General features: G+C 39.6%; 1 protein-coding gene across 3 annotated transcripts in view; it reads left to right on the forward strand.

Moving 5' to 3' along the window:
- DNAAF6 (dynein axonemal assembly factor 6) overlaps positions 1-12,502 on the forward strand; it is a 58,276-nt gene that overhangs the window by 20,942 nt on the left and 24,832 nt on the right. The gene's annotated exons all lie outside the window — the stretch shown is intronic.

Here is a 12,502-nt window from a genome sequence, read left to right on the forward strand (position 1 = left end):
AATGTTACTTGGCTCCCTTATCTGAATGACACTACAGCATGTTGAAGAGCATCCTTTGCCAAGCCACTGTTTCTGTATAATAACAGTAGCGATACCAACAGTATCAATAAGACTTCCTTACTGGGCCTAACCAAGAGTGTGGAATGCAACTCACTTTGGCAATATACACTAGTAATTCTGGTGTTTGGTGCTGGGAATTTATTTTTTGAGATCAGGGGCTGTGCATCTGCATTTTCCCCTCCCTCTCTTATAATACTCTACAACACAGAGTACTGAGGTACCCATAGGAGATGCTTAATATTTTTCCTTAAGCAAAAGATAAATGGATTCTCTCTTTTGCATAAACTTCAGATTTTCTCTTATTAGCAAAATCTAAGACATTCAATTGGATCACATAACATAATGGGAATAGCGTCTTTAAGGACCTCAGGAGATTTTTCAAACTTAATGAGTTAAGGTTTCAAGTGATCTTGAAGTAATTAGCTCCCAGGGTTTTACCAGTAATATTCAGATTTCTCTCTCTTAAATGACTGTAAGATTACGTTTTTGATGTTTGGTATTGCGGATTACTCTAAACTCTAAAGAAATTCTAGGCCCTAAATAAATAAAACTGTTGTGAGCCTTTCCATTTCCCTCAAGCAGCTTGCTCCCAGCATTAATAATAAAGGTATGCTGAATGAATAATCTTGGAAACTAAATCACACCTCAGAGTAGGAGTACACAATTTATCTAAAACTCGACACGTATGTACAGAAAAAGACTTGATCCCTCCCTCTAATGAGCTTATAATTGACTGGGGAGACTAAACCAACATAAATGAACCCATTCTATTATTAACAATTAAATTCAGTGTTGACAATTTTAAGTTTGCCAGGAGTTCAGAAGGTTTGGATAAGACATGGACACCTCTGAATACCAGAAACAGATGAAACATTTGTTGGTGCTATGGCACTTCACCACATGTATAGCATTCTTTTTCTCTTTCTTTTTCTTCATACATTCAATCTTTAAATACTACTACATACCAGGCACTGTCCTAAGTACTAGGGATACAAAGACAAATAAGAAACAGTCAACTACCCTCAAGGAATTTACAGGTAATGAGAGGGACACCTAACAAATCATTGCAGTTCACTACGGCAAGTACATATTTAGAGGCATATACCAGGTACGTGGTGACACGAAGCAGAAAGGGCAGAAAGGGATCGACACCAGGTGGATAGGATTTCTCCAGTGGACAGCATTCCGAGAAGGGCATTCGAAACAGAGGTAAGAGCACGTGGAAAGGTATCCAGGCATGAAATAGCATGACCTATTTGGGTAAGCATTGAGTGTAACAAGAGTAAAGAATAATTGTGGACAGTGGTGTTACTGGTAATCTGTCTCTCAAAAAAGAAAAAAGAAACAGATTTGCAGCTTGAATTTTATCCTATAGGCATATTAATGAAGACATCCACTGTCATTGCTTAACCCCGCTGGGAAGACTCCGACTGCAGAGGTTGATGACCTCATCTCAAATATTTCTTGCACAATTTTTAAGCTTATTATTCCTGTTAATAATATGGCATTTTTTCAACTCGAAGACATCATCAAATTGTAGATGTGCCATTTGTTTAGTAACATAGGAAAAATAGGTATACTACCACATTAAATATACACACTGATTGTGTGATTCATCCCAATAACAGAAACATAAAAATGTGAGGAAAATAGCACCTTAGAATTGGCTAAATATGTTATTTGGGTCCTGGACCTGGTCTCTATGTAACAATCTGACCCAGAGACTTTAAGAAGAAGCCCTCTGCTTAAGCTGAGGACGGTAATAGGAACACAAACAATCTGTTTAAATACAAGGGCTGATTTGGGGTTTAAAAATTTACAAGAACCACCTTTCCTTTACCCTCCCCAGACTCCAAATAAGAAAGCAAGATTTATGAGTCCTAAATCAAAGTGTTGATCCTAAACAAAATTCTGAGTTAAGAATATGTATGTCTTCAGCAAACCTTCCATCTTTTCCTTCTAACCCCAACCCAGAGAGTTCCATTATCCAAATTATGCCTGCTGCTCTACTCCTGAGTTTGTAGTTACCAAGCTTCCTGTGCCTTAATCTATATTTGGGCATTTTATTTTCTAAATAAAAACTGTATATATTTAAAGTGTACAATATGTTGATTTGATATACATATACATAGTGAAATGATTTCTACAGTCAAGCTGATTAACATATCATCTCCTCACATACCATTTGTGTGTGTGGGTGTGTGTGGTGATAGCACCTGAAATCTACTCTTAGCAATTTCCCAATATTCAATACAGTATTATTAACTATTGTCATCATGCTGTACATTAATTTTAGAGATAGAACTAGGCCAGTGGTTTGCAGGTTTGTTTTGTTTTGTTTTTAGCTGCCAACTCTTTTCTTCAAACAAAATTCTGTGAGAAAGCCTAACATATAAAACACGTACTACTGCCTTGGTTAAAAGGGTACTATCATCTATGAGACAGCTCCTAGGAGAAAAACTGAGGCTCTTTGGAACACAGTTTGAAAGTGTTGATTTAGACTTTCCTCCTTACATTACAGCTGGGAAAATAAGGTCATGCTTACAATGTCTCTTACACTGATATAAGAGAATCTAGAGGGCTTTTCCTCCTAGGTGACATGCATATGTTTTTCCTTAAACTTCATGAGTAGAACGCCTCTGTCTTATTTTATTTTATTTTATTTTATCTTAAATTATATTTTCTCTTTTATCTTCTATACTCTCCATCCCTCCCCACAAGACTTCTCCTATAATGGATTTGATACATATCCTTGAATACATATTTATCATTGTTTTCTGTAATTTTTAAAATTCAACAAATACTTATTGAGCATTTACTACAGGCCAGACACTTGACATACAGTGTTGAACAAAATAGATATAAGGTTCTCCTTCTCTCCAGGTGCTTACTGTTAAGAGGTCAAATAGTCCATAAGCAGCAGCACAGATTTTCATAGGTCCATCCGATAAGGAAACAAGTCCAAAAGGATATAGTTTATTACTTATACAGACGGCATAAGCAAGATCAGCATGGTGTAAGCTCCCCATGTCCCTTTGCCCCACAGGACAACATTGAACTACAGGAGCCAGATGACAGGTGACATGAGTAGTGAGGCACTCTTGCTGAGGAGCCAACTCTAGACTGCAGCTCAGCTGTTTTACAGCCTGCCTCTCTACCCAGGGGGAGGGAGGTGGAAAATCCTATGCCTTATTGGAACCTCATGGCATCCTCTGCAAGATAGGGAGCCTCCCACAAGATAGAAAGACATAAGAAACAGCCTTGAGGCAACTCCTCACAAGACTGCCTATCTTCTCCTGCTCTAGGAGAATCACAGGATGTTCTGCCAAGACTGAGGGCAGACTGAAGTGGAGCCCTGCCTACGTGGCCTATGTGAATAGTGCACAGTTGCCAGAATGCCATAGTGGAGCCATTTCCCTACATTTACGGTCCATAAATAAAAGTTTCTATCCTGATTGTCTTCACTTAACGTGATATAGTAACAGCAAACAATTTATATAATGCTTACTATGTGCCAGGCATTTCTCTAAGAACTTTGCGCATAGTAACTCATTAATCCCCATGCCAAAACTCTGTGAAATAAGTGCTGTTGTCCCCATTTTACAAATGAGGTTACTGAAGCACAAGGAAGTTAAATAACTTGCTTAAGGTCACACATTTAAACTCTGGCAGAACTACGATGTGAATCGAGGCAGTTGGAATTTGATAGACGTGATATGGGTACAAAAAAGAGGAAATCCAAGCAGACTTCACAAAACAGGTGGAATCTGATGACATTTGAAGAATATAATAGTTTGCCAGGGTGGAACAGCTGTCTAAGCAGAGTAAACAGAATGAGCAAAGGCATAGTGCTGTGAAAGTATATGATGTGTTTTGAGAACTATATGTGATGTTCTTGGAGCCCCAGAATGCACTGGTGTGGAGTAATAAAAGATAAAACAGAATACCCAGCTTAGAGGTAGTTGTAAAAGTCTTTGACTATCATACCATATGCTGTGGACTGAATCGTGGCCACCCCCCCAATTCATATGTTGAAGCCCTGACTCCCAGTGTGATGGTATTCAGAGATGGAGCCTTTGGGAGGTAATTAGGTTTAGATGAGGTCACATGTGTGGGGCCCTCATGATGATATTAGTGCTCTTATACAAAGAGATACCAGAGCGCTTGCCCTGCTTGCTTTCTATCCCTGCCATGTGAGCACGGTGAAAAGGCAGCCATCTACAAGCCAGAAAGAGAGCTCTCGCCAGAAGCCAACCATGTTGGCATGTCTGGCATTCTCAGACTTCCAGTCTATAGTATTTTGTTATGGCAGCCCAAGCAGACTAAGATACCATGAAATTGGGACTTATTTTGTGGGCATTAGAGTTCCTAGACGTTTCAAAGTAAGTGAGTTAAACAAGTAGATGTGTATTTCAGAACAACTCTAGTTGTTGGTGGAGATTATGGTAAGAGATGAGTGTGAGTTTGGGAGACTGGTGATAGGAAAACCAGTTGATAGACAGTTGCACTAGTTCAGGTAAGAGAAGTAAGAGCCTGGACTATGGCAGTGGGGATAGAGAGGAAAGAATGGTTTCAGTAAACATTTTGGAGGTACAGTTGACCCTTGAACAATGCAAGGGTTAGGGGCGCCTACCCTCCACACAGTCAGAAATCCGCTTCTAACTTTATGGTTGGCCCTCCACATCTGTGGTTCTGCATCCATGGATTCAACCAACTGTAGATGTGTAGTATGTATTTATTGGAAAAAAAACACATATAAGTGGACCCGCACAGTTCAAACCCAGTGTTGTTCAAGGATCCACTGTAGTGTCGACAGGATTTAGAAAGTGGTTGAATGTGATATGTAAGGGAGAAACAGGAGTCAGATTTCTAGCTTGAGTGACTAGGTGAATGGTGATGGCATTAATCGAGATATGGGGAGGTAAAGTGGTTTATATCTGGATGGTAGTCTTAGGGTAAAGTGGTTTATATCTGGATGGTAGTCTTAGGGTAAAGTGGTTTATAATCTGGATGGTAGTCTTAGAGATGTTTTTTATTCATATTTGCTCATCTGAATTTTCTATATTTTTTGCAACTACTATCTATTACTTTTGGAATGAGAGTAAACAAAGGGTGGTTTTGTTTGTGTTGTAGGGATCAGGTATGGAATGCAAAAGAGAAAGAAGGCAAAGTTCTATAAGAAAAATATTAAGTTGGGGTAATATTGAGCTTGAAGTGCCTGCAGAAAATCTTGTTGGATGTGTCCAGCAGGCTGTTAGAAATACAAGTCTCTATGGAATTCAAAGATGGAGACTAGAGATGTTGATTTTCAGAGTTGGTGTTTGCTCTCTGTAGGGGTTAGAACATAATACCACAGAGTGCTGGCTTGCATCAGGCTTGGAATGAAGTAAAACTGTTTTTAAGTAACGTGTGTATGTTTGGAGAGGGGGAGGAGTTGAGGGGGATACTAGGAAACTTGCAGAAATGGGACTGACTGGAAACAGAATAAATGGCCCTTGGGATGGGCTCAACAATCAGAGACAAAGTTCTAACAGATACATTGTAAATTCTTACTCAAGTTCCAGCCTAGGTATTGAAAACTAAGAGACATTGTCTCAATAAAATGAAGTTGGAATTGTGGCATGGCTTTAGAAATGCAAACAATGATGATGGAGAAGCCAAAAAGCTGTCCTAGAAACAAGGTGGGAAGAATGGGAACCTGCCTATCCCTGAGAAACAGGGATTACTGAGGTACCTGACCTCTTGGGTGCCAGTTGGCGAGAGTGGGAAAGGAATTTTAGGTATCAAAGATATGTAAGGAGATAGCCTGGCTTCCCCATAGGACTATTTGTGGCAGAAATGGGGATGGGTGCAGTGGGGAAGTAGGTCAGTGGATTTCCATGTTCACCCATGGGTGTTTAACAGCACACTATCTCTAAAATCCAGAAATGAATGGGGCTAGGTTTGTTGATATTCTGACAAATGGCCCATCATTTGTTCTAGGAGCGGGGACAAAACTGCAAATGGCTTGATACTCTTTTTGAGCTGCCATGGATACATAATATTTTGGTGCTCCTACTATAATGGATCTATATTGATAAGGGGACATGTTAATGTGACTAAAAACAAGCCATTAAGCCTCTTTTTATTTTTCATTGTCACCTCCTCACTGGGATATGAGCCTTACTCCATCTTTAAACCTCACTGGGAATGGGGTGAGAGTCAGGGATGGCATAGGAGTCAGTCACCATCTGGCAGACACAACCAAGAGTCACATGTTTTATCACACATGTTCATCTCAGAAAGAGCTATCAATCATTCTGAGCAAAGTGTCTGCACGTCCTCTGAGAATTCACTTCTTTCTTTAATGGCATGCTTCTCAAATCCCGATTTCTCTCTTAAGGTTAAAACAGTCATTTTCATTTACTCCTTATGAATAAACAGATTTGGCTGCTTGATAATGGAGTGGATTCTCTTTCCCATTTAAAATTCTGGAGGATGGACACATTTTTATGGTAGGCTTTCTGATTATGCTAACCTTACCTGACTGGTTATTTATCAGACTGTGTGTCAGGGAGAAGGATATTTCATCTGTAATACAATTCCTTATTATCAGCTCCAGGCAGCACAGTAAACCTTCAATTAAATTTCTGATAGTTCTTTCAGTAATATAGATACATTTATAGTTAATATCATCATAATATTTTTCCATAACAATGGTAGGGGGATGAATACCCTCCTTAAAAGCTAATCTAATTGTATAGACAATATATTTCTGATGATGGAATTTATATATATTTAAAATTTAAAATAATACCAAAATTAGTAGAGTTGAAAATAAAAGTCCCCGAAAATGAGAGAGATAGAGATAGATAGATGCACAGATAGAGATTGAGAAAGACAGAGAGGTAAGAGAGAGGGAGAGGGAGTTTGAGATGGGCTTAAGGTCAGGTATTAAATAAGGGTGAAAGAGATCTTATACATATTACTTGGTAACAAAATCAGTAATTTTACATTCTGATTATGTCATTTTGAGGAGGTTTCATCAAATATTTTAATTACATGGTCCAGAATCCTTGAACCAGAACTGGCAGAAACTTCTGAATCTATGCAAGCAGATTCACAGGTTGACCATAGAAAACACAAATATTTGAGGGATGGATAAAGGAAGAGGAACTCAGAAGGATACGCAGAGATGGGGAAAACCATAATAGTATCTCCCGCTGTAGAAAAGTAAAGCAGGATTAGGATGCAGAAGAAATTTTTAGATTCATCAGTTAAGAAGACTTTGGTGATTTCTGGAAGAGAGCAGCTTCAGAGGCATGGTAGGGGCCAACACTGGGTTGCAGAAAGCTGAGAAGTGGATAGGAATTGAGGAAGAGAAGGCAGCAAATATAGATTGCTCTTTGAGAAAGTTTAGCAGTGAAAGGGAGGAGAGAGAGGAGATGGTTTGTTGAAGAGGAGGCCCGGTTTAGGGATTTTTTTTTTAGGATAGGAGAGACTTAAGAATGCTTTTCAGTTGATGACAAGAATCCATTCATTTACTCATGTAATATTTATTGACTGCCTACTACGTGTCACTAGACTTGATGAACAAACCGTAAAGAAGTAGTCATGGTATGGGCCCTTAGGGGACTTACAGAAATGGGTGGACGCATTTTTGGCTAGAGGGTGTTATTGACATTTAGTACTCAGGGGCCAGGGATGCTCTAGATCCTGCAATAAGAGGGACAGTCCTGAAAAATGAAGAGTTGTCCTGGACAAAATTAGAAAAAGAGAGATTGAAGACATGAGAGTGACCACTCAGCAGTATTCCACCCTGTTGATTACTCCTTCCTTCTTGAAACACTTTTTTCTCTTTAATGACCTCACTCTCTCCTTGTTTTCCTCCCAAATCACTGGACACTCCTCATCTTCTTTGGTCCCAGATCACTGGCTCTTCTTCTCCTGCCTGAAGTTCTCTAGGTCTGTGAAAAATACCTATGTCTTTTTTTTTCTCTATTCTCTTTCCATCTAGTCCCATGGCTTTAAATACTATTTATCTCTCTAGTCTTGACCTCTCCCGTGAGCTTCAGATTCATATAACCCACCACTTACTTGACATTGCCCACTTGTTTAATAGGCAACTCAAACCTAACATGTCCAAAATAGAACTCTTGTCTTCCCCAAACCTCTTTCTTACTGATCTTCCTCATCTCAGGAGATGGCAACAACATTCACCCAATTGCACAAGCTAAAAACTTAAATCATTCCTTATTTCTCTTTCCTTTATACCTCATATGCAATTCATCAGCAAGTCTTATTGGCTCTACTTTTAAAATATATTCGAAATCCACCTAATTGTCATTATCACAACTACCATCATCTTTCAAACCACCATCATCTCTCACCTGGAGCATTATGATTCTCTCATGATTCATCTCCCTCCTTCCACTCTTGCTCCCTTGAAAACTTTACACAGTATCCAGAGAAATCCTTTTTAAAAAGCGATATATCAGGTCACATCACTTCTTTGCCCAGAACCCCCAATGGCTTCCTATTGCACTTAGAACAAAATCCAAAATCTTTATCTTAATCTATGAGGCTCTATGTGATCTGACCTCTACCTACTTTTTCAGTTTCATCTAATACCACATTTTCTTCCTTTTTCATTATGTTCTAGCCACCCTGGCCTTCATTCTGTTCCTTCAGTATGTCAAGTTATTTCCTGATTCTTGCTGTTCATTCCAATTGGAATGCTCTTCCCTCAGATAATGATAATTTTACCTCCTATTTCTTGCCTGTTTATTTTTAATTAATTTATTTTTGGCTGCGTTGGGTCTTCGTTGCTGCGCGTGGGCTTTCTCTAGTTGCAGCGAGCGGGGGCTACTCTTTGTTGCAGTGCGTGGGCTTCTCATTGCGGTGGCTTCTTTGTGGAGCACGGGCTCTAGGCACGTGGGCTTCAGTAGTTGTGGCACGTGGGCTCAGTAGTTGTGGCGCACGGGCTTAGTTGCTCCACAGCATGTGGAATCTTCCTGGACCAAGGCTCGAACCCATGTCCCCTGCATTAGCAGGTGGATTCTCAACCACTGCGCCAACAGGGAAGGCCTCTTTCCTGTTTAATTGCATGAGTTAGTGCATCCAGAACTACATTAAATAATGGTGGTAAATAATGGTATTATTTCTTATTTCTCCCTTCAGTTAGAATGTTTCTAATGTTTCCTCATCCAGCCCGATATTGAATTTTGGCTTGTGTGTTAAGGAACTATTCATCTATTCTGATTTTATTAAGAGTTCTAAGCAGGAATGGATGATGAATTTGATTAAATGTCTTTTTAAGATTTGTGGAAATCATATGATATTTTTACTTTTGATCTATTGGTAAATTCAATTTCTTAATATTGAAACATCTTTGCATAAATTCACTTATTCATTTACTCAACAAATATTTATTGAGTACCTATGATGTGCCAGGTACTGTTCTAATATCACTGTACTCACAGAGCATACTTTCTAGTGAGAGAGAGAAATGAACAAAATAAATGCATAAATTTTATTGTACGTTGGAAAGTGATTAATGCTGTGAAGGGGAAAAGAGCAAGGGGCAGTGATATGGAATACTAGTGTAGGTAGTGGCTGCAACTTTAAATAGCGTGGTCAGGGAAGACCTCACTGAGAAGGCAATATTTGTTCAAAGACCTGAAGGCATCTCACCTCATCAGGAAGTGAGGCTAGGATGGTGGAAATGTTATGTAAGTGGATATTTAAATCACCAATATTTAAGATAGCAGTTAATGGTAGAAATATCAGTGGAGAACAAAGAACTATTCTTAGAGAAATTGGGGTGGGAGGTCTGACTCAGGAATTGGTAGATGGTTGCAACAAGGAGGGTAATTGGTGGTATAGTGTGAAAGACATGAGATTTATTTTAAAAAGCTGGAAGGAAGGGGGCAGGCCCTGTGATATAAGGGGATTGAGAGGGAAAAAAAATAGGCACAAATTGAGAAGACTATAAGGGAATCTGTCATCAAGGAAGATCCAGATTTCAGTTAAACTAAGAAAAATTGCAGAGAATATTAAAAGAGGCTTATGAAATAAGGTATGTTGTACTATGTGTTCCAGAAGACCTAATGGAAGGCTTACATGAGTTGGTAAGGGGTAGGAAATGGAAACAAAATAGAAGACCAGATGGTAATTATTAGGTGATAAGGAAGGACTTGGAAATCTGAGGCTTCCTGTATTTTGACACAGAGAGATAAAAGTGTAATGAATTTAGGGCTTCCCTGGTGGCGCAGTGGTTGAGAATCTGCCTGCCAATGCAGGGGACACGGGTTCGAGCCCTGGTCTGGGAAGATCCCACATGCCGCGGAGCAACTAGACCCGTGAGCCACAACTACTGAGCCTGCGCGTCAGGAGCCTGTGCTCCACAACAAGAGAGGCCGCGATAGTGAGAGGTCCGCGCACCGCGATGAAGAGTGGGCCCCCGCTTGCCGCAACTAGAGAAAGCCCTCGCACAGCAACGAAGACCCAACACAGCCAAAAAAAAAAAGTATAATGAATTTAGTTCTGGTAGTCTCAAGACAGATAACGGTGGTGAGGCTGTGTTTGGGGATGAGTGTGGGTAACAGTAGAAGTATGAAGGTCCTGTAGATGAGTGTTCTTACTCCAGAATGAGCTGAGCTTACTCTTGACTCCTGTGAGAGGAGAGGAGTCATGCTCCATGATCTTATGAAACAGACATGGCCATAGAGTACTGGAATGTTTCACCATGGTAACTTTATAGAAAATGTATCCATTAATATTAAAAGACATCTGTTGGTTTTGTGTCCTAGTTTTGGAGAACACATACCTCTATATTTTTATTCTCCAGAGGTAAATACTTATACAATTTCAAAGTAGGGGGATCCATCACCTTTAAATTTTTTCACTTTCCTATAGATTATCATTGTTCCTGAGAGTTTTTATAAAATATTTATTATGGCTGCAATGGAAAAAATATCTCACATGTGTTTCCGTAGTTAAACAATGGGAAATTAAATCACTGAAGCAATTCAGAATGGGTCCTACCCAAACTTTTTCTGTTAATCAAAGTTTCCTAATGTTGTTATGTTTCAAATGGAAACTCATATAGTCTTAGTTTCTTTGCTAAAAATCAAGTATATTGGAGGTAGTTGCTGTATTTCTGTCAAATGAAAATATTTTTACAATATCTAGAACCTGTAGAGTAAGACTATCTTCCAAAGTGACAGGCCAAATTTTTCTGTATATCTTAAGCTTCACTAAAATTTCAGTAGGTAGCATAGACTGGTCAAGTTATATATATAAGGTATGTATCACTTATTCTTTTGTTCTGGCATTCAGGAAGTGACAGTTCAGGAGGAAGCCTAAAATGGTTGATCTCCAACGAACACTTGCTGTTTGGCCTTCTCATTTCAATTTTCAAACAACTTAAAATATGATCAAAGACACTCATCAGAGGACCTGGGGAGCCTGTATTAATCACTTACAGATTATAGGAATATAATGTCTTTAAGAACCACCTTGTCATATAAATTTAGCATAAGAAAAAGACAATAAAGAGGAAATTTAAAACTCAAAATGACAATCTCACATTAATGACCCCACCCCAAAGGTTTTGGCATATTAAGCCAGCTCTGTTACAACACATAGAGGAGAATAAATGAATGACAATGAAAAACAATTTGTAAGTAATTTGACCTACATTTACCCATTTCCAGGAAAGCCCCAAAGTGAATTCCTAGAGAGACTAAAGGAGTAGTTTCAACTACTTGCCCGAAGACAGGATGAACATGGGAAAAAGGGATGTCACAAACTTTAAATTAGTGGACTCTTTTCCTGTTACTTTTTATTCATAAGGCCGGAAGGCAGAAGTGTAAATTGAAGTTAGTGTTGGGTATGGTGGTAGCCAGGCTTTGAGATGGCCCGCAATGATTCTCACCTCCTGATATTCATCCCTTTGTGTAGTCCCCTCTCACATCGAATGGGGCTGACCTGTATAACCAATAGGATATTACAGAAATGAAAGCGTATAATTTCTGAGGCTACATTTTTAAAAAAGGCATGGTTTCTGTCTCACACTTTTGGATCATTCACTCTGGGGAGAAGACAGCTGTTGTGTCGTAAGGACACTCAGGGCCCTAAGTCCTATGGAGAAATCCATGTGGTGAAGAACAGATGTTGCAGGAAGGGGGACTCCTTCCAGGGCCCGAGAGTGGGCTCTTGTCTAACTCTCAGAAATGAATTGTCCAAGGAGACACACGTGCTGACAAAGCAAGAGACTTTATTGGGGAGGGGCACCTGGGCGGAAAGCAGCAGGATAAGGGAACCCAGGAGAACTGCTCTGCCACATGGCTCCCAGCCTCAGGTTTTATGGTAATGGGACTAGTTTCCGGGTTGTCTCTGGCCAGTCACTCTGACTCAGGGTCCTTCTTGCTGGTGTGCGCATGGCTCAGCCAAGATGGAT

Source organism: Balaenoptera physalus (assembly GCF_965194825.1).
Source record: "Balaenoptera physalus genome assembly, chromosome: X".
Classification (NCBI taxonomy): Eukaryota; Metazoa; Chordata; class Mammalia; order Artiodactyla; family Balaenopteridae; genus Balaenoptera; species Balaenoptera physalus.